Source organism: Lithobates pipiens, unplaced genomic scaffold (assembly GCF_037356315.1).
Source record: "Lithobates pipiens isolate NorthernLeopardFrog02 unplaced genomic scaffold, aLitPip1_a1.2 Scaffold_13, whole genome shotgun sequence".
In the NCBI taxonomy this organism is placed as follows: Eukaryota; Metazoa; Chordata; class Amphibia; order Anura; family Ranidae; genus Lithobates; species Lithobates pipiens.
Window position 1 is genome coordinate 470,817,684 of NW_027507718.1, and position 20,842 is coordinate 470,838,525.

Consider the following 20,842-nt stretch of genomic DNA (forward strand, 5'->3'; position numbering starts at 1 on the left):
CTCACTTCCCTGACCCAAAAAAGCACACCGTACTATATGCCCCTACCCTCCTCTTTGAAGAGGTTGAGCGGTGTCATATTTCTACTGGGGCTGCTTATTATGAGGGGTTCCCACCATCCCTGTGCTGTGCTGACTTCCTCCTGGGTGTTCTTATTATGAGGGGCTCCCACCATCCCTGTGCTGTGCTGACTTCCTCCTGGGGGTTCTTATTATGAGGGGATCACACCATCCCTGTGCTGTGCTGACTTCCTCCTGGGGCTGCTTACGGTGCTGCTGTCAGCGCTGTATGTCACGGAGCTGCTGTCAGCGCTGTATGTCACGGAGCTGCTGTCAGCGCTGTATGTCACGGAGCTGCTGTCAGCGCTGTATGTCACGGAGCTGCTGTCAGCGCTGTATGTCACGGAGCTGCTGTCAGCGCTGTATGTCACGGAGCTGCTGTCAGCGCTGTATGTCACGGAGCTGCTGTCAGCGCTGTATGTCACGGAGCTGCTGTCAGCGCTGTATGTCACGGAGCTGCTGTCAGCGCTGTATGTCACGGAGCTGCTGTCAGCGCTGTATGTCACGGTGCTGCTGTCAGCGCTGTATGTCACGGAGCTGCTGTCAGCGCTGTATGTCACGGAGCTGCTGTCAGTGCTGTATGTCACGGAGCTGCTGTCAGCGCTGTATGTCACGGAGCTGCTGTCAGCGCTGTATGTCACGGAGCTGCTGTCAGCGCTGTATGTCACGGTGCTGCTGTCAGCGCTGTATGTCACGGAGCTGCTGTCAGCGCTGTATGTCACGGAGCTGCTGTCAGCGCTGTATGTCACGGAGCTGCTGTCAGCGCTGTATGTCACGGAGCTGCTGTCAGCGCTGTATGTCACGGAGCTGCTGTCAGCGCTGTATGTCACGGAGCTGCTGTCAGCGCTGTATGTCACGGAGCTGCTGTCAGCGCTGTATGTCACGGAGCTGCTGTCAGCGCTGTATGTCACGGAGCTGCTGTCAGCGCTGTATGTCACGGAGCTGCTGTCAGCGCTGTATGTCACGGAGCTGCTGTCAGCGCTGTATGTCACGGAGCTGCTGTCAGCGCTGTATGTCACGGTGCTGCTGTCAGCGCTGTATGTCACGGAGCTGCTGTCAGCGCTGTATGTCACGGAGCTGCTGTCAGTGCTGTATGTCACGGAGCTGCTGTCAGCGCTGTATGTCACGGAGCTGCTGTCAGCGCTGTATGTCACGGAGCTGCTGTCAGCGCTGTATGTCACGGTGCTGCTGTCAGCGCTGTATGTCACGGAGCTGCTGTCAGCGCTGTATGTCACGGAGCTGCTGTCAGCGCTGTATGTCACGGAGCTGCTGTCAGCGCTGTATGTCACGGAGCTGCTGTCAGCGCTGTATGTCACGGAGCTGCTGTCAGCGCTGTATGTCACGGTGCTGATGTCAGTGCTCTGTATTACGGTGCTGCTGTCAGTGCTCTGTATCTCCTGCACCCTCTTGTTTGCCTACCCTGGTCCCTGACCTTCCCTCTCCTCCATTGCCTTCATTAGCTCCATAGTCCTGAATTGTCAGAACAATTTCCCAAATAAAAAAAAAATGCTTGTAGTTATCGATCCCAAATTCACCTCATACATGTATTATGCTATTGTCCAGGTGGTGGGACTACGTGCTACCCCCTAATAATTACCCCGTGGCCGCAAATTCGACCTAAAGGTTTGCGAAATTCGCCTCCCATTGAAGTCAATGGAGCCCGCGGCGAACGGTCGTTTTCGCGAACGTTTGTGTCCGTTCGCGTTTCGCGTTCGCGAAACGTCCCGTCGGAAGTTCGTCCATCACTACTCTAAACTTGTTTTTAGATTTGATTTAAACATCTTTCTTTAGACAAACTTTCACAAAGGTGTCATTTTTTTCCTTATGTTATCCTATGTATTTAATGTGGTGATATACCCCCAGACTTTGAGAACCATGGGAGTGTGGAGTGTTTATTGATAACAATGTTTATTGATAAGAATGTTTATTGATAACATGTATGAATACTTTGCATTGTATTTCAGGCAGCTCACACGACACAGAAAGCATAAAGGTTAAAATGCCTCTTCTTTAAAGACCTTCCCCCTGTTTGTTTTACATATTTCCTAGTGTTTCCAAGTAAAACCTGTTTTACCTAAAAAACTTCTCAACAGCAGGTAACACAAAATGCAGTGTATAAGATAAAATAATATTCAAATTAACAGGAACAAAAATGGAAAAAACAAAAGAAACGGTGCTAAAAAACAGACCTAACTTGAGAGCCCTCAAGCCACTTTTATTATGTCACCCCCCTATGGTCCTAAAACTTTGACACACAGTTCAATAATTTTATTACTTAATAATGAATTACTTACTATTAACCTCTTGAGATCTGCGCTATAGCCGAATGACGGCTACGACGCGGACCTGCTTTGCCGGGACTACGTCTATTGACGTCGCCCCGTGCACGAGCGGCCTGCGCTCCCCCTGAGGGGCGCGCGCGGCGCGCTCTGCGATCGGCGAGTCTATGAGACTCGCCTGATCACGGATCCGAGTAAGGGGTCGATCCCGACCCCTTACCACGTGATCAGCTGTCAACCAATGACAGCTGATCATGTGATCACAACAGCCGGCAATCGGCTATTTTTCCTCCTCGCGCTGACAGCGTGAGGAGAGAAAAAAAAAGTCGATCACCGGCGGCCGTGATCGGGACATTAGTCCCGATCACGGCCAGCGTATAAGTGCCCACCTGCCTCCTGCCAGTAACCCCCAGATGATTAATAAAGTGCCACCCATCAGTGCCCATAGTGCCAACCAGCAGTGCCATACATCAGTGCCCACAGTGCCATACATCAGTACCCACAGTTCCATACATCAGTGCCCACAGTGCCACCTATCAGTGCCCACAATCTGCCTCAAAAACATCCGTGCCCATCAGTGTCATCTACCAGTGCCCAACAGTGCCACCTATCAGAGCCACCTATCAGTGGCACCTATCAGTGCCCATCAGTCCCATCTATCAGTGGTACCCATCAGTGCCCCTTAGTGCCACCCATCTGTGCCACCCATCAGTGCCACCCATCAGTGCCACCCATCTTTGCCCATCAGTGCCGCCTTATCTGTGCCCATCAGTACTGTCTTATCTGTGCCTATCGGTGCCACCTTATCTGTGCCTTTTAGTGTCGCCTTAACTGTGCCTATCAGTGCCCACCAGTGCCGCCTATCAGTGCCCACCAGTGCCGCCTCATCAGCGCATTTCAATGAAGGAGAAAAATGACCTGTTTGCAAAATTTTATAACAAACTATTAAACATGATTTTTTTTTTTTTTTTTGCATCTTTTTTTGTTTGTTTAGCAAAAAATAAAACTCCCAGCTGTAATTAACCACTTCCCGACCGCCGCACGACGATGTACGTCGACAGAATGGCACGGGCAGGCATAAGGGCTTACATGTACGTCCTTGCCTGCCCGCCGGTCGGGGGCCCGATCGGGCCCCCGCCCGGTGCCTGCGGCGGTCGGTATTCGTTCGGGAGCGATCCCGGACGAGGGGACGGCCATTCATTCATGGCCACCCCCTCGCGATCGCTCCCGACGAATGAAAATGTCCCGTGACATCATTTCCTCTCCTGTAATGTAAACACAGGAGAGGAAGTGATGTATTCTCTCCTCAGTGTCGGTATTTTTCGTTCCGGCACCGAGGAGAGAGGTTCGGTGAGTTGCACCAACACACCACACATACAGTAGAACATGCCAGGCACACTCACACCCCCCCTTTACCCCCTGATCACCCCCCAATTACCCCTGCCCCCCCAGTCACAGTGACACCAATTGCTTTTTTATTTTATTTTTTGCATTGGTGTCATTTGTGACTGTAATAACTGTTAGGGCAGTTAGGGTTAGCCCCCTTTAGTTCTAAGGTGCCCCCCTAACCCCCCCAATAAAGGTTTAACCCCGTGATCACCCCCCGTCGCCAGTGTCACTAAGGCTGGGTTCACATTGCAGCGGTTTATGAGAACGAATGTGATTCGCACCGCACTGCAGTGCAAATCACATCCGATCTCTGTGCGATTCGAGTTCAGCCATACAGATAGTATGGCTGAATTCGTGTCGCACCCGCCGCACCCGCCGCAAATTCGCACGGGACCCTTTTTTTGGCCCGCAGCAGAATCGGATCGCATGTGTGTTCACACCATGCGATCCGAGTTTGCAGATCGCACTGCGATATGCGAACTGATCTGGGGGTGTCATTAACATTTCACTGACACTCCCAGCAGTTCGCATAGGGCAGTGTGAACTGCCGCCGGGAGGCATGCGATGCGGGAACCCGCCGCGGATTCATGGCGTTCCCGCATCGCTGCAGTGTGAACCCAGCCTAATAGGCGATAGTTTTTTTGATCGCTGTATTAGTGTCACAGGTGACGCTAGTTAGGCAGGTAGGTATTTAGGTCCGCCGCAGCTTTTTATAGCGCCAGGGACCCCCATATACTACCGCATAAAGCCCCCTGATTGCCCCCTAGTTAACCCTTTCACCAGTGATCACCATATAACTGTTACAGGTGACGCTGGTTGGTTAGTTATTTTTTTATAGTTTCAGGGCACCCGCCATTTATTACCTAATAAAGGTTTAACCCCCTGATCACCCGGCGGGTGTCATTTGTGACTGTAATAACTGTTAGGGCAGTTAGGGTTAGCCCCCTTTAGTTCTAAGGTACCCCCCTAACCCCCCCAATAAAGGTTTAACCCCGTGATCACCCCCCGTCGCCAGTGTCACTAAGGCTGGGTTCACATTGCAGCGGTTTATGAGAACGGATGTGATTCACACCGCACTGCAGTGCAAATCACATCCGATCTCTGTGCGATTCGAGTTCAGCCATACAGATAGTATGGCTGAATTAGTGTCGCACCCGCCGCAAAATCGCACGGGACCCTTTTTTTGGTCCGCAGCAGAATCGGATCGCATGGGTGTTCACACCATGCGATCCGAGTTTGCAGATCGCACTGCGATATGCGAACTGATCTGGGGGTGTCATTAACATTTCACTGACACTCCCAGCAGTTCGCATAGGGCAGTGTGAGCTGCCGCCGGGAGGCATGTGATGCGGGAACCCGCCGCGGATTCGTGGCGTTCCCGCATCGCTCCAGTGTGAACCCAGCCTAATAAGCGATCGTTTTTCTGATCACTGTATTAGGCAGGTAGGTATTTAGGTTCGCCGCAGCTTTTTATAGCGCCAGGGACCCCCATATACTACCGCATAAAGCCCCCTGATTGCCCCCTAGTTAACCCTTTCACCAGTGATCACCATATAACTGTTACAGGTGACGCTGGTTGGTTAGTTATTTTTTTTATAGTTTCAGGGCACCCGCCATTTATTACCTAGTCTCACTAGTGTACCCCTAAATTTAGGGGTGTCTACTTTCCAAAATGGGGTCATTTGGGGGGGGTTTGTGCCATCTTGGCATTTTATGGCCTTCAAAACTGTAACGCCCTTAGAAAGCCTGAAGGCGGTGCTTGGTTTTCGGGGCCCCGTACGCGGCTAGGCTCCCAAAAAGTCCCACATATGTGGTATCCCCGTACTCAGGAGAAGCAGCAGAATTTATTTTGGGGTGTCATTTCACATATGCCCATGGCATGCGTGAGCAATATATCATTTAGTGACAACTTTGTGAAAAAAAAAAAAAAAAAAGTTTGTAATTTTCCCGCAACTTGTGGCAAAATATAAAATATTCCATGGACTCAACATGCCTCTCAGCAAATAGCTTGGGGTGTTTGTGGGGGTTTTGTGCCATCTTGGCATTTTATGGCCTTCAAAACTGTAATAGGTAGTGAGAAGTGAAATCAAAAATTTACGCCCTTAGAAAGCCTGAAGGCGGTGCTTGGTTTTCGGGGCCCCGTACGCGGCTAGGCTCCCAAAAAGTCCCACATATGTGGTATCCCCGTACTCAGGAGAAGCAGCAGAATTTATTTTGGGGTGTCATTTCACATATGCCCATAGCATGTGTGAGCAATATATCATTTAGTGACAACTTTGTGTAAAAAAAAAAAAAAAAAAATTTTTTTTGTCATTATTCAATCGCTTGAGGCAAAAAAATAAAATATTCAATGGGCTCAACATGCCACTTATCAATTTCCTTAGGGTGTCTACTTTCCAAAATGGGGTCATTTGGGGGGGTTTTGTACTGCCCTGCCATTTTAGCACCTCAAGAAATGAGATAGGCAGTCGTAAACTAAAAGCTGCGTAAATTCCAGAAAACGTACCTTAGTTTGTAGATGTGACAACTTTTGCGCAAACCAATAAATATACAATTATTGACTTTTTTTTTACCAAAGACATGTGGCTGAATACATTTTGGCCTAAATGTATGACTAAAATTGAGTTTATTGGATTTTTCTAATAACAAAAAGTAGAAAATATCATTTTTTTTCAAAATTTGCGGTCTTTTTACGTTTATATCGCAAAAAATAAAAATCGCAGAGGCAATCAAATACCATCAAAAGAAAGCTCTATTTGTGGGAAGAAAAGGACGCAAATTTTGTTTGGGTACAACATTGCATGACCGCGCAATTACCAGTTAAAGCAGCGCAGTGCCAAATTGTAAAAAGACCTCTGGTCATTTACCAGCAAAATGGTCCGGTCTGAAGGTGGTTAAATACCACCAAAAGAAAGCTCTATTTGTGGGAAAAAAATGATAAAAATTTTATTTGGGTACAGTGTTGTATGCCCGCACAATTGTCATTCAAAGTGCATCAGCGCTGAAAGCTGAAAATTGGTCTGGGCAGGAGGGGGGTTTAAGTGCCCAGAGAGCAAGTGGTTAATAAATGTCTTTGATAAGTGATGAGCTACAACATAGTTGTTTATTTAAAATAGAAGCAAAACTGATATACTTTCAAGAAACATGGGTGTTCAGATATCATCTAAAAATAACCTTTGCGATTGTTTTTTACACAGATTTACACATTCCTCGCTCAATTATCATCCTTGCTTAATGACTGTTGTGATCAAACACAGGGCCGGGCAAGGAGAGCATAAGTCACAGAAGCAGCCAAGAGGCCCATGGTAACTCTGAAGGAGTTGCAGAGATCCATAGCTCAGGTGGGAGAATCTGTCCACAGGACAACTATTAGTCGTGAACTCCACAAATCTGTCCCTTATGGAAGAGCGGCAAGAAGAAAGCCATAATAAATCCCATTTGCAGTTTGCGAGCAGACATATTTAACTTTTTGGCCTAAAAAATGAATGCTATGCGTGGCAAAAACCTAACACTGCCATCACCCTGAACACCCCATCCCCACCCTGAAACATGGTGGTGGCAGCATCATGTTGTGGGGATGTTTTTCTTCTGCAGGGACAGGGGAGCTGATCAGAGTTGATGGGAAGATGGATGGAGCCAAATACAGGGCAATCTTAGAAGAAAACCTGTTAGTCTGCAAAAGACTTGACTGGGGTGGAGGTTCACCTTCCAGCAGGAAAATTACCCTAAATATACAGCCAGAGCTACAATAGAATGGTTTAGATCAAAGCATTATCATGTGTTAGAATGGTCCAGTCAAAATCCAGACCTAAATCCAATTGAGAGACTGTGGCAAGACTTGGAAATTGCTGTTCACAAACGCTCTCCATCCAGTCTGACAGATTTTGAGCTATTTTTGCAAAGGAGAATGGGCAAAAATGTCACTCTCTAAATGTGCAAAGTTGGTAGAGACATCCCCAAAAAGGCTTCTACAAAGTATTGACTCAGGGGAGCTGAATACAAATGCACCCCACACTTTTTACATTTAAATTTGTAAAAAGAAAATTAAAAACCATTTATCATTTTCCTTACACTTCACAATTATGTGCCACTTTGTGTTGGTCTATTGTATAAAATCCCAATAAAATACATTTACGTTTTTGGTTGTAACATGAAAAGAATTGGAAAATGTCAAGGGGTGTGAATACTTTTTCAAGGCACTGTATATTGGAGTATGTGTGGGAGGTGTGCTACAGATACTCACAGCACTGACCTATTGAAATCTCAGGAGATTTAGAGTTGCCATTATTATGCTACCCACTGTTCTCCTTGCTGGAGGCTCTGACACAAGGAAGCAATGCTCTGCTTTTACCAAGATGGCTACCACTACACAAAAACACAGTACAGAACAAGGCAGGATAAGTCAGCAATGGGGGAAACTGGAGTAAGCATGGGGCAGCTGCACATACCCATCTTTCCTTTGCACCTCTTACTCCATTCAGCCCCCAGGAGCAAAGGAAGACAGTCTTATATAAGCACCATATGCCAAGACCTGGCGTGGAGGACTGTCCCCTCTGCAGTGTGCTGTCATATCACCAAGCACCAGCACTAACCCATGGAGTAAGCTCCATGCTCCTACATACCTAAAACTGATGGGCATTTTTTATTTTTTTTTGCTCCTGTACAGAGTAGTGGGGGAACAAAAGGGTAATATATATTCTGCTGGAGAGAAAGACATTCAATTGAACCAGTTTCATGTGCAATGCACAAGTATTCATTTAACCACTGTTCTACTGGAGCATTTTTTTCACACACATCAAATTACATTTGTTTGCTAGAAATTACTTCAACCACTTGCCGACCATGCTATAGCTGAAAGATGGCTACAGCGCATCCAGTTCTGGGAGGGTGTCAATAGATGTCCTCCCAGGACTCTGCCCCCGCATGCCTCCTGCGGCATGCATCGGGCACGCTCTGTGTCCTTCAGATACAGCTGATCACAGATCAGGGTAAAGGTCCAATCACAGTGGCTCTTTACCATGTAATCAGCTGTGTCCAACCACAGCTGATGACATGTAACCAGACTTGCATGTTATCTGCATTCCTTTCCTCCCATGCTGTGTCTGTGGGAGGAAAGGAGAGCCGTTAACCGGCAAGCGTGTCAGGACATTGTTTTCGCCGATAATTAAGGCACTGATCATCAGTGCCCTGATAATCAGTGCCTCCTCATTAGTGCCTGTGTTCTGTACACATTCATTGTACAGAACACCTCCAGGTAGCCATATTGCATTGCATTGTACAGAAAATTACAGAGCTGCAGATTGAAAAGGAAAGGTAATTTTTAATAACATTTAACTACTCGCTGGCCGCCAAATAACGTCCTGGGCTTTCAATGGTGATATCTGAATGATGCAGACATCATTCAGATATCATTTTTTTCATCTGGCGATTCCCTTCACCATAACAATCATATCGGCTGTTCAGTCGCTTGATCGTTCTTACAGGCAGCTGGAGGGGACATCCACCCCCTGCCCACCACCCTCCGGTGTTTCTACCAGGTTCTTCTCCGGCGAACTGGAGAAGGAATCCACTTCCGGCGGAAGTTAGCCATAGAGATTTCCGAGGGACACATGGTCCCGGCAATCTCTGACTTCCGGAGACGCAGGTGTGACATTATGACGTCATGTCCAGTCTGGCAAAAGTAAACAAAGACAGAGACTCGGCAGGAAAGCCTGAGATCTCTCATCTCTCCATAAAGAGGACCTGTCGCACACTATCCCTATTACAAGGGATGTTTACATTCCTTGTAATAGGAACAAACATGAGCAAAATCATTTTTTTAAAGGCAAAGTGTAAAAATAAAAAAAATGTAAATAAACAATAAAAAAAAATAAAAAATTAAAGTGTCCCCCGTCCCCGCACGCAGAAGCAAATATTAGTATACTAAGTCGCTCCCGCATATGTAAACAACATTCAAACCACACATGTGAGGTATCACCATGAACATTAGAGCAAGAGCAATAATTCTAGTGCAAGAACACCTCTGTAACTCTAAACCTGTAAAAAAAATAAAAATTAAAGTGTCACCTATGGAGATTTTTAAGTATTGAGGTTTAGCGCCATACCACAAATGTGCGCAATTTTAAAACGTGAAATGTGACATATCTATTTACTCAGCATATCATCATCTGTCACATTATACAAAACATTTGGCTAACTTTTTTTTTCTTATTCCTGAAAGTCCCCCCCCCCCCCCCCAAAATCATGCTTGAAAAATTTCTACGCAAAAAAAATTATGATTTTTACATGTAGGAGAGGAGTGCTGGAATTTTCCCGGTGGACAAGTGGTAATTGCAATATGACTTTGTCGCAATTGTAAATGTGATTTTTTTTGTTTGATTTTTTTTCCCATGACAGTGGAGTTACCCTTTAACTTTATTGCTATCACAAGGAAACTAACAAGCCTCTTATGGGATAGCATTGGGCAGATGACAGGTACTCTTTTTTGCAATATCAGGAATTTTTTAGACCTCCAATGTCTCCCCTGCCCTTCACTGCAGAGAATCAAATCTGATAAAACCACCAGCTCGCCATTATCTAATGCCACGTACACACAACCGGACTTTCCATCGGAATGAACTCTGATGGACTTTTTAACGGAGTTCCGCTGAAACTGACCTGCCTACATATGATCACACCAAAGTCCGATCGTTTAACACGACGATGTACGACGGGACTAGAAAAAGGAAGTTCAACCCAAGTAGTCAATAGCTGCCCTTGCGTCGTTGTTGGTCCGTCGGACCTGCATACAGACGGGCGGCTTTCTCGATAGGAACTGGAACGTCAGATCTTTCGGCAGAAAAGGTCCAATGGAGCCCACACACGATCGAATTGTCCGACGGTTTCTTTCCGTCTGAACTTTGCTGTCAAAAAGTCCAGTCGTGTGTACACGGCATAACTCCCTGCCTGGTCCTTCACAACGGGCAGTGCCGTGTCTGCCAGTGCTGTGCTCAGTAACTCTCCATTGGCCTCATGGACGGCATCAGTCCTGATAAGGATTTTTTCTCTCACATTCTTGATCTCTATGTCTGCATCATGTCAGGGACATGAAAATCAACCTGACAGCCAGACATGTAGCATTTTCAGAAAGAAGTTAGCTATGGCACCCATAACACCTTTTCTTGAACTTGTTAACTAGAACTTCCTACACAGCAGTGAAGGCTGCATTGTCTCTCATGTGCAGTCACAGCATCTTGTATAGGAGTGTATGAGAAAGCTCTTCTCCCCCCATATCATGAATCATCAGCTATTCATTTTGCACCACACATTTCCCATCAGGCTGGCAGCAATGAAAAACAAAAAGGTAGAAAAATCCCCTTATACAGACACACCGAACAAATGGTGAGCGTTCCAAGAGGCACAAGATTAACATTTTGTGTGCTGGCAACAAGTACTGCCATGTTGTGCTGTCAGGACAGGCAACCATTGGAGAACTTTAAAACTGGACAAGTCAGATATGATTTGAAGTGACTTTTGGGCTCGATGTGCCTCAATTAGTCCTTATTTTCAGAATTACATTTTTATGTGTTTCCGGTATTAGCACTCTGCAATGTAAAATAAGGGAAATGGTTTTGAAACTTACTGTATTGTATTTTGAAAAAGAAAATTCCCCAATGTTACGTGAAGTGGTATTAAACCCAAAATCAAAACATAAATTGCAGATTATGTATTCTTAGATGTGATATCTATATTTGTTTTCTTTTTTCGTTTTTCTTTCCTTTATTTTTATCTGGTGATCCAACCAGTAAGTATGTTATTCAACAGAACAAGCTCTCCTGCAAATTGGTTAGTGTCAAACCATTTACCATTGATAGGGAGTGCTTTCAACAATCGGCTTTTATTTACGTAAAACTTTTATCCCTTTTTCCCTTTTTTTTTATCCCTTTTTCCTGCGAAAAAAAATTCGCAGGAATGCACTGTGTATCATTGGTTAAATTAATAAGTTTTTGTTTTGTAAATTGATTTGATAAGTTGATCTATGTAATTTTTTTTTTTTTTTTGTGATCTTTGTCATGTATTCCTGCAGAGAAATAAAGTATTTAAAAAAAAAAAACTTTTATCCCAAAAAGGAAAGAAAAAACAGTTTTCTGGAGTTTGGTTTCAATATGTTAGTGTATCTAACTCTGCTAGTGCATTTAACACTCCCCTCCTTCCAGACTGACATCCAGACTGGGGATACTCTTAGCCCTTGTACACACGGTCGGACATTCCGACAGAAAACATCCGATCGGACCGTGTTGTTGGATAATCCGACCATGTGTGGGCTTCATCTGACTTTTTCCATAGGAATGTCCGACCAACAAAGTTTGAGAGCTGGATATAAAAATTTTCTGACAACACGATCCGATTGGACAAAGTGCCACGCATGCTCAGATCAAATTCCTAGACCAAAGCTATTGGCTACTAGCCTGAACGTAGTCCCATCGTAACTAAATAACGTCATAATGCTACGAATGATCGGATTTTCCGACAACTTTGTCCAACCGTGTGTATGCAACACTAGTTTCAGACAAAATCCGTCGGATTTTGTTGTCGAAATATCCGACCGTGTGTACAATGGCTAATGCTGCATTCACACGAGTGGAATGTCCAACAGAAAAAGTATGCCTCATCGTACTTTTTTTTTTTTTTTTTTTGAAAATTATGACGGACCTTGAAATAGAACATGTTTTAAATATTTCCGACGTAACCAATTCCGATTGGGAAAACCGCTCGTCTGTATGCTGTTCTCACGGACCAAAAATGACGCATGCTCTGAAGCAAGTATAAGACGAAAGCTATGATGAAAGCTATTGGCTACTGACTATTGAACTGCCTTTTTCTAGTCCCGTCGTGCATGTTGTACGTCACCATGTTCTTGACGATCGGGCTGGGGTGATTGTGTGTATGCAAGACAGTTTCAGCGGAACTCCGTCGGAAAAACCTTCAAAGTTTATTCCGATGGGAAAACCGGTTATATATACGCAGCATAAGGCTCGGTTCACACCTAAGCATAGCTCCCAACTGTCCCTGATTTCAAGGGACTGTCCCTGATTTGGAGCAATGTCCCTCTTTCCCCCTCATTTGTCCCTCATTTTGATCTGATCTATATAGTTGTATGTAAAATGCACTTTTTATCTTTCAAAACGTGTTTCCCAGTGCTAAACCTTTCATCCAATTTCTAAATTGATGCATTTGTAAAAAAAAAAGTCCTAGTGGATTTAGTTAACCTTTTTTTTTTTTTTGGTTAATGCTCCTTTAAAGCGGAGGTCCACCCTAAAGTGGACCTTACGCTCATTGGAATCCTCCCCCCCTCCGGCGCCACAATTGGCACCTTTCAGGGGGGAGGGGGGGTGCAGGTACCTGTACAGTACAGGTATCTGCACCCACTTCCGGTGTAGATTCTGCAGAAGGTACGCCCCTTTCCGCAGAATCTACGCCCCTTTCCGAAGGTCCCGGGGACCATCCTTATTGCGCAGCGCGACTCGCGCATGCGCAGTAGGGAACCGGGAAATGAAGCCAAAAGGCTCCACTTCCTGATTCCCATACCCAAGATGGCGGCGGCAGCACCCGAGAGACGATCGAGAGATCGGCTTCAGGTGCCTACATCGCGGGCGCGCTGGGCGGGTAAGTGTCACTATTTTAAAAGTCAGCAGCTGCAGTATTTGTAGCTGCTGGCTTTTAAAAAAAAAAACGGCGGAACTCCCAGGGGACTCCCGCTTTAAGGGGGTGTGGCAGGGGGCATGTCCTATGCCTACATATGTTTGTTAGTAGGTGTCCCTCATTCCCATCGCAAAATGTTGGGATGTATGCCAATGCAGTTCGCTTTTGAACTGTTTCTGCAGTGCTTTTTGCATTTTGATGCTTTTTTTTTTTTTAAGCTTTTTGCATTTTTAATGCTTTTTTTTTTGCGAATTTGTTGTCGGGTGGTTTAAAAAAACGCAAATTACAGCAAAATCATAGCAAAAACACACATGTATTTCTGCAGATTTTCCAATGAAGTCTATTGACCCAAAAACTCATTGTTTTGCTTGTGAAAAAGTCCCTGACCCTTTCCAAAAATGCAGCGGCTGAAACGAGCATAAGGCTGGATTCACACCTATGCAGTTTTAGTGCTTTTTGCATTTTGCTGATTTGCACTACAGTCCATTTAACATTGTTTCCTATGGAACATGTTCTGCTGTGCAAATCTGCAAAATGAAAAAAGCACTAAAAATGCATAAGTGTGAATCCAGCCTTAATGTGAACATGTGCCATAGGAAACCATGTTAAATGGACTGTAGTGTGTTTCTGCAAAAAGGCCAAAAAATAAAATGCATAGGTGTGAACCGAGCCTAAGGCTGGATTCACATCTATGGCATTTTTAGTGCTTTTTGCATTTTTCAGATTTGCACTACAGTCCATTTAACATGGTTTCCTATGGAACACATTCTGTAGTGCAAATCTGCAAAATGCAAAAAGCACTAAAAATGTATAGGTGTGAATTCAGCCTTATAGAGGAGGTATGTTAGTGGCTGGATCACCAGATGAAAAATACGATGCAGTGAGCACATCTAATGATTGGTAAGCTGCAATACATTACATTTTTGGCTTTGGGTTTAATGCTGCTTTAAAGAAGCTCTGTCAGAAAAAAAAATAACCTATATCTTAAAAAAAAAATATATATATATATATATATACTGTATACTGGCACCCTGTTGAAAACACATTCATACTCCTCATTTAGGGGATCTTGGCAGAAGGATTTACATCCTGTACATAAACACTCAAAGCTGCATAGAGCATATTGTAGAGTGGAGTTCATGACAGGACCCCAATTCATTACATGTTGCATGTAAGCATCAAACTTTCTTTTTTTTTTATTGTAACTTTTGTCTATCACATTCATTCATTCAAATTTTTAGCCCCTCTATATGTTCAGGGTGTGCGCACGCGCACTGTGTTCATTCATAACTGAAGCATAGTACACTATGCTTCAGTTTCTGAATGAACAGGAAGCTGCTCATCACAGAACACTGCCTATTTATCTCAACTGAGGCTTCAGAGAAAAGCATTATGCCGTGTACACACGACCAGACTTTCTGGCAGACTAGGCCCAACGGACTTTCGGCGGACTTCCGACTGACTTTCCGAAGCAATGGACTTGGCCACATACAATCTCACCAAGGTCCGACGGATTCGAACATGATGACGTATGACCGGCTAGAATAAGGAAGTTCATAGCCAGTACCCAATAGCTGCCCTAGCGTCGGTTTTCGTCCATCGGACTAGCATACAGACAAATGGATTTTTCGATCAAATTAGGCCGCGCACACACGCGGGGACTGTTCGCTCAACTTTGTCCGTCAAACAGTTTCAGCGGACAGTCCGCTCAAAATTAGCATGGACGGACTTGCCCACACACGACGAACGAACAGTCCGCTGAAACCGTGCGCGATGACGTGAACGGCACGTACGACGGGACTAGAAAACGACGTCCTATACACTGCAATGCAACCTTCGGCGTGTAAATTCTTTCTGAGCATGCGCGAGACTTAGTTTGACGAACAAGCCTACACACGGGCGGACTGTCCGCTCAAACCAAGTTTCAGCGGACAGTTTTTCGGAATTTCCGAAAAACTTTGTTCGTCAGACTGTCCGCTGAAACTGTCCGCTGAAAGCCCACACACGAGCGGACTGTCCGCTGAAACACTGTTCAGCGGACAAAGTTGAGCGAACAGTCCCCGCGTGTGTACGCGGCCTTAGAGTCTGTCAGAAAGATTTGACACGTTCTAAATCTAAAGTCCGTCTGATTTTTCACAGCAAAGGTCTGATGAAGCCCACACACGGTTGAATTGTCCGACGGATTTGTTCCTTCAGACCTTTGCAGTCGAAAAGTCTGGCTGTGTGTACACGGCATTAGAGTTTTGGGGTGCACACCCTAATGCAATAGGCTGTGCACACCTTTGGGCACGCAGTTCCTTCAGAGCGCATGCACTGGTGATGTCACTGGCTTCAGGGACACTGAATATCTCCTAAACAGTGCACATTTAGGAGATATTCCTTGTACCTACAGGTAAGCTTTATTATAAGCTTATCTGCAGGTAAAAGTGTCTGGAGGGGGACTTTACTACCACTTTAACCACTTTCAGACCGGACCATTTTGCTGGTAAATGACCAGAGGTCTTTTTACACTTTGGCACTGCGCTGCTTTAACTGGTAATTGCGCGGTCATGCAATGTTGTACCCAAACAAAATTTGCGTCCTTTTCTTCCCACAAATAGAGCTTTCTTTTGATGGTATTTGATTGCCTCTGCGATTTTTATTTTTTGCGATATAAACGTAAAAAGACCGCAAATTTTGAAAAAAAATGATATTTTCTACTTTTTGTTATTAGAAAAATCCAATAAACTCAATTTTAGTCATACATTTAGGCCAAAATGTATTCAGCCACATGTCTTTGGTAAAAAAAAAGTCAATAATTGTATATTTATTGGTTTGCGCAAAAGTTGTCACATCTACAAACTAAGGTACGTTTTCTGGAATTTACGCAGCTTTTAGTTTACGACTGCCTATCTCATTTCTTGAGGTGCTAAAATGGCAGGGCAGTACAAAACCCCCCCAAATGACCCCATTTTGGAAAGTAGACCCCCTAAGGAAATTGATAAGAGGCATGTTGAGCCCATTGAATATTTTATTTTTTTGCCTCAAGCGATTGAATAATGACAAAAAAAAAATTTTTTTTTTTTTTTTACACAAAGTTGTCACTAAATGATATATTGCTCACACATGCTATGGGCGTATGTGAAATGACACCCCAAAATAAATTCTGCTGCTTCTCCTGAGTACGGGGATACCACATATGTGGGACTTTTTGGGAGCCTAGCCGCGTACGGGGCCCCGAAAACCAAGCACCGCCTTCAGGCTTTCTAAGGGCGTAAATTTTTGAGTTCACTTCTCACTACCTATTACAGTTTTGAAGGCCATAAAATGCCAAGATGGCACAAAACCCCCACAAATGACCCCATTTTAGAAAGTAGACACCCCAAGCTATTTGCTGAGAGGCATGTTGAGTTCATGGAATATTTTATATTTTGCCACAAGTTGCGGGAAAATTACAAACTTTTTTTTTTTTTTTTTTTTTTTCACAAAGTTGTCACTAAATGATATATTGCTCACACATGCCATGGGCATATGTGAAATGACACCCCAAAATAAATTCTGCTGCTTCTCCTGAGTACGGGGATACCACATATGTGGGACTTTTTGGGAGCCTAGCCGCGTACGGGGCCCCGAAAACCAAGCACCGCCTTCAGGCTTTCTAAGGGCGTAAATATTTGACTTCACTCCTCACTACCTATTACAGTTTTGAAGGCCATAAAATGCCAAGATGGCACAAAACCCCCACAAATGACCCCATTTTAGAAAGTAGACACCCCAAGCTATTTGCTGAGAGGCATGTTGAGTCCATGGAATATTTTATATTTTGCCACAAGTTGCGGGAAAATTACAAACTTTTTTTTTTTTTTTTTTTTTTTCACAAAGTTGTCACTAAATGATATATTGCTCACGCATGCCATGGGCATATGTGAAATGACACCCCAAAATAAATTCTGCTGCTTCTCCTGAGTACGGGGATACCACATATGTGGGACTTTTTGGGAGCCTAGCCGCGTACGGGGCCCCGAAAACCAAGCACCGCCTTCAGGCTTTCTAAGGGCGTTACAGTTTTGAAGGCCATAAAATGCCAAGATGGCACAAACCCCCCCCAAATGACCCCATTTTGGAAAGTAGACACCCCTAAATTTAGGGGTACACTAGTGAGACTAGGTAATAAATGGCGGGTGCCCTGAAACTATAAAAAAATAACTAACCAACCAGCGTCACCTGTAACAGTTATATGGTGATCACTGGTGAAAGGGTTAACTAGGGGGCAATCAGGGGGCTTTATGCGGTAGTATATGGGGGTCCCTGGCGCTATAAAAAGCTGCGGCGAACCTAAATACCTACTTGCCTAACTAGCGTCACCTGTGACACTAATACAGCGATCAGAAAAACGATCGCTTATTAGGCTGGGTTCACACTGGAGCGATGCGGGAACGCCACGAATGCGCGGCGGGTTCCCGCATCGCATGCCTCCCGGCGGCAGTTCACACTGCCCTATGCGAACTGCTGGGAGTGTCAGTGAAATGTTACTGACACCCCCAGATCAGTTCGCATATCGCAGTGCGATCTGCAAACTCGGATCGCATGGTGTGAACACCCATGCGATCCGATTCTGCTGCGGGCCAAAAAAAGGGTCCCGTGCGAATTTGCGGCGGGTGCGGCGGGTGTGGCGGGTGCGGCGAATGGCTGAACTCGAATCGCACAGAGATCGGATGTGATTTGCACTGCAGTGCGAATCACATCCGTTCTCAAACCGCTGCAATCTGAACCCAGCCTTAGTGACACTGGCGACGGGGGGTGATCACGGGGTTAAACCTTTATTGGGGGGGTTAGGGGGGTACCTTAGAACTAAAGGGGGCTAACCCTAACTGCCCTAACAGTTATTAGTCACAAATGACACCCGCCGGGTGATCAGGGGGTTAAACCTTTATTAGGTAATAAATGGCGGGTGCCCTGAAACTATAAAAAAATAACTAACCAACCAGCGTCACCTGTAACAGTTATATGGTGATCACTGGTGAAAGGGTTAACTAGGGGGCAATCAGGGGGCTTTATGCGGTAGTATATGGGGGTCCCTGGCGCTATAAAAAGCTGCGGCGAACCTAAATACCTACCTGCCTAACTAGCGTCACCTGGGACACTAATACGGCGATCAGAAAAATGATCGCTTATTAGGCTGGGTTCACACTGGAGCGATGCGGAAACGCCGCGAATCCGCGGCGGGTTCCCGCATCGCATGCCTCCCGGCGGCAGTTCACACTGCCCTATGCGAACTGCTGGGAGTGTCAGTGAAATGTTACTGACACCCCCAGATCAGTTCGCATATCGCAGTGCGATCTGCAAACTCGGATCGCATGGTGTGAACACCCATGCGATCCGATTCTGCTGCGGGCCAAAAAAAGGGTCCCGTGCGAATTTGCGGCGGGTGCGGCGGGTGTGGCGGGTGCGGCGGGTGCGGCGAATGGCTGAACTCGAATCGCACAGAGATCGGATGTGATTTGCACTGCAGTGCGGTGCGAATCACATTCGTTCTCATAAACCGCTGCAATGTGAACCCAGCCTTAGTGACACTGGCGACGGGGGGTGATCACGGGGTTAAACCTTTATTGGGGGGGTTAGGGGGGTACATTAGAACTAAAGGGGGCTAACTCTAACTGCCCTAACAGTTATTACAGTCACAAATGACACCAATGCAAAAAAAAAAAAAAAAAAAAAAAAAAATGACATTGGTGTCACTGTGACTGGGGGGCAGGGGTAATTGGGGGGGTGATCGGGGGGTAAAGGGGGGGTGTGAGTGTGCCTGCCATGTTCTACTGTGTGTGGGATGTGTTGGTGCAACTCACTGATCCGCTCTCCTCCGTGTCGGAACGAAAAATACCGACACGGAGGAGAGAATACATCACTTCCTCTCCTGTGTTTACATTACAGGAGAGGAAGTGATGTCACCGGGGATTTCTATTCGTCGGGAGCGATCGCGAGGGGGTGGCCATGAATGAATGGCCGTCCCCTCGTCCGGGATCGCTCCCGAACGAAAACCGACCGCCGCAGGCACCGGGCGGGGGCCCGATAGGGCCCCCGACCCGCGGGAGGCAAATCACGTACATGTACGTGCTTATGCCTGCCCGTGCCATTCTGCCGACGTACATCGGCGTTAGGCGGTCGGCAAGTGGTTAAGAAGTATTTAACCCTTAGAGAGTGGGGGCCCCTCACTGCAAGGGTATTTATTTATAGCTCTGAATTCAGCTTTATAGTAAAAATGTCATGAGAAAAACAATGAAGCTGCTATTGCTGTTTTTTTTTTTTGCAGAAAATGCAAGCTCCCTGGCTGTTATGGTGACCACTGCCATCAATACTTTTGTTACTTTAAATGCAATTTCATACTTATCCTTCAGAGCGCTATAATTCATTTATTTTAGGCATGTATACAGCACCAGCAATTTACACAGCACTTTACATGCAAGCACACAAGTTTCTGTTCTCTAAAATGTTACAAACTATGGTTCAGACATTACATGCATGGGGTAGTTCTGAAAGGAGCCAATCAACCACCCCCCCCCCCCCCCAACATGTCTTTGGAGCGTGGATTGCACCCCATGCAAGCACGGGGGGAACATGCAAACTCCATGCAGATAGTGTCCTGCCCGTGATTCAAAGCAATGACTCAAGCGCTGCAAAGCAGATGTGCTAACCACTAAGTGTCATTTTTCTCACGGTAAATGTGAATATGAAGTAAGATGAAATATGGAAAAAAAACACACTTGTACAAGGTCTCCCAGCAAAGCAGCACACAAATGGCAAATAAGTATGTATTAAATCATCACACAATCCTTTCTGTATAGGTCGGCATCTGTTAGCTGTAGCAATGTATGAGTAGAAACTACAAAGTCTGAGTTGTATGGGAGACTTACCTGTTCTGTAGGAGGACAGCTCTGCAGCTCAGCAGAGATTGGGCTCTTCTTCATCCAGTTCCAGTCACACACCTCTGTTCACATTATTTCTGAACAAGAGAAGGAAAGAAGAGACACACTGAAAAATGTTAGCAGTGTGAGTAGTACCTCCTTCCTCCAACCTTCCCCATCCCTGCCATCGGCCCTCCTCCTGTCCAGCCTCCTTATCATCGTACCTGGCATGTCCTTACCTGGGAGAGCTTGTTCTATGTTGAGTCATCTTGTGCAGAGCTCTGCTCAGGTCTAATGCAGATACAGTACAATAGATTTTCTGTATTCACCAGCCATTTCCTTCCTGCTTTGTGTTCCTTTCTTGTATACATGTACACGTCTTACATTTGAGCGCTTCTTCCCCCTTAGAATCTAGAGCAAGTTTCTTTATGAGCCTTCAGATGTTTCAGCTTCGAGGCGGGTGGAAGAAACCAGATACATTTCTGGTCGAGGGGACTGCTAAAGAAACTTTTTTTTCATGAATTTAGCGACATTGTATAGATGAACACTCTATAA

General features: G+C 45.5%; 1 protein-coding gene across 2 annotated transcripts in view; it reads right to left on the reverse strand.

Annotated features, from left to right (window-relative positions):
• The window catches only part of SH3BP2 (SH3 domain binding protein 2), a 146,199-nt gene extending 125,619 nt beyond the window's left edge, over positions 1-20,580 (reverse strand). The window contains exons 1-2 of one of the 2 annotated variants that reach the window (XM_077477899.1): positions 20,527-20,580; positions 20,297-20,385 (exon numbers count right to left, since the gene is read on the reverse strand). The gene's annotated coding sequence lies outside the window, so the exon portion shown is untranslated. Of the gene's footprint in view, positions 1-20,296; positions 20,458-20,526 lie in introns of those variants that run through there. The other variant, XM_077477898.1, reaches the window with a different exon arrangement.
• Positions 20,581-20,842: the final 262 nt, after the last annotated feature.